Raw genomic sequence first — 2,814 nt, 5'->3', positions numbered from 1 at the left:
TCAGGGAACCAATCCGTGAGATTTCTTATGGCTAGCCGACTTGAGCCTTGCTGGGTGTTTGGTCTGATGTTCCTGTTCGTTGGTTAGTGAGGATGACTAACATCTATGACAGATTGGTTAGGGGAGGATTCGTCTTCATGATGAGCCCGGATTTTTTCGTCCTTGTTTTTTCAGCCTAGGACACCTTACTCACTTGGTTTCAGGAAGCTTTTACCCAGCAATAAATCCATCGATTGTTTACCACACCTCTCTAGAAGGAACAAATGGTACCAGTTTTCGCGTTTCTATTGATATTCTCCCCCCAAGTTTACCTAATTCCGTGAGAAGTTGCCAACCCTAAACCCTCTGTCTATTTTTAGTAACCTGAGCTGAAATCGGTCAATAAGTGTGCGTCTGACACGTCTAAACCCGCCTGCGACAGGAAGGTGGGTTCGAATGGGAATAGACTAGCATATGAGATGATGCCACTGACATGAGGATAAAACAAGCCACCCTGGGAATCGCGGATTGTGTGGAGCGCAAATGGATGTGTTCATCTTCAAATAGACACGCTCAGCTAACATCGTTCCCAGACTGCAGCTAATCCGGCTACTTCGGTTACGCCAAAAAGCCACTGGTAGGGGAGCCTCAAGTCTTTCTCTGCGTTTGCTTTCGAATTTTCCGTCGACAGAAAACAGCACGTTTCAACTAATCCTGATAAGAATATCGATCAACTTACAGAATATTTCTACGGATCACTTAGTTCCAGGTGAGCGAGAAGTTTCGCGTTCCAAATTTAGACAGGCAAATATAGAGGAGAATCAGACTTCAATGTAAAAGATAGAACAACGGAATTCATAAACACGACAAGCTGTAGGTGGCTAAATTTCCAAATCTGTTGATTTTTGCGGTGTACTCAATAAATGTCAGGCTCTGAATCAGACTGGGTCCACACCGGGTAGACGGATTCGTACGATTGTACTCAATTCGAAATTTTCCGATCTAAAAAGCCTTTGGAACTACTAAGGAGAATGTTGGGAGCTCTTTAGCGTATATTAACATACACACAACACTACTCAGTTCACAACTGCCGGACCATTGCTACGTATGAGTACGCTACCTAACAACGCACTGATGATGTCACCTCGATTGGCAATGGAAAACGCTTGAAATCAAATTGTCCAGCTCAGCGAACTAACCAACGACCAACTTTTAGCACTTTTAGTAGAAAGTTTCGTGCTCGTCCTTTGAGTTTGACCAAGCTTGGTCATACAATATCTGCCAGTTCGTAACGCCTCCGCCAGCTGAACCTACTGAAGGTCATCCCCAGATTTTATTCGGTCTATTGTGCACATATTAACCCGTAGATGAAGAATCTAAGGTTACAAGCTAGAAGATCGCTGCAACATCAGAATATGGGCTATTGGTTGTTTGCATCTCCGTTCACCCGCGCACCTCCAAAGCTAACTTTCTTCACCCCTCTTGGATTAGGATTCTTGTTCTATTCGTTCTTACTAAGACCACGTGACTAGAGCACTTTCCCTCCATGTATCCCAAACAACTCCTAATCTGCACTTGGAGTAAAGTTTCCGCGTCCAATCTCTTCTTATTCTGCGTTTTATCTGGAATCTGATTCTTTACATCATGTAACTATCTAGATACTGATGCACTAGTAACCAGTATAAGGATAGGAAGGCCTCTGTCTAACGCTCCGCACTTGTAAAATCATCAGTGAAAAAATTCTGAGCTGCGTGATAGTGCCCAACCCGGGACGCCGCCATGTTTTCACGTAAGTACATTCCTCGCTTATTCACGATCGTTCACGAGGTAGGACTACACTTAGATTCGAAAAGTCCAACTTCCATCTTAGGTCATGCGAACACTTAGATGCCGACAGACGGAACTTTGAAATTGATATTTGCGTGGTTCTAAAAAAAGTAAAGGATACGCTACTTCTTGATGCTCCTATAGATATGTACCTTGTCCACCTAAACTTAGATGCCTTGCTGTAGAAGTTGGGTTTCAGTAGTTTCATGATTTTGCGGAACACAGCATTGGGGACGTCATTCCTTGGGGTCGAATAATAACAAGAAGTCCAAGAGATGAATACTACAAAGGCAGTCGAGATGGAAAGTCACTGCACTGTTAGAAGTCGTACTTCGGGGTTGCTGATGCCGAATTCGTCTCGGGCAGGACTGTGAGAACAGCGAGACCTTTGCAGTGGGTGAAAGACGGTTCCTTACGAAGAACGGGTTAGGAACTCACCAGCTCCACAGGTGAATGTGACCGACGGTTCAGTGATCGGTAACTTCGAAACGCCTTTACAAATCAATAGTTTAATGATCCATTACACTACTCTGTATCTGAATCACATGCCTTAGTGAATTCTTCGTTGGGTTTCGAGCAAGCTCAAGCTTCCTTTTGAAAGTTAACAAGCGAGAAGCGCTGCTTACCTATATGAGACTGATTCTGGTGAATCAAGAAGCAAGAGATCTATCCCGGACAACAGGGAAGGATAACAGCCTGAGGTGGGAACTGCACTCATCCTCAGAAGACTCAATCTCTGAAATCGCTGAAACCTAGCTTGCTGACTAGTAAAAGCTAAGAAAAGCTGGGTATGATTACATTTCCTACCGAAAGTAAAACGTAAAAAATACGAATTCACAAACGATAGATCGGCCAAACCCCAAGGTGACAGCTAGGAGACCCTTGCGGCATATGCACGTATGTCCGGGTGAAAAGGAGTCCAACTTTCTGGTCAGTTTTGGAGGCAATCAGGTCTCAGGAAACTACACTGACCTGCATCGAAAGAAGGACGTATGCAAAAAACAAGAG

The sequence above is a fragment of the Opisthorchis viverrini genome (genome assembly GCF_000715545.1).
Source record: "Opisthorchis viverrini unplaced genomic scaffold opera_v5_50, whole genome shotgun sequence".
Lineage (NCBI taxonomy): Eukaryota > Metazoa > Platyhelminthes > Trematoda > Opisthorchiida > Opisthorchiidae > Opisthorchis > Opisthorchis viverrini.
Note: the sequence above shows the minus strand (reverse complement) of the source record.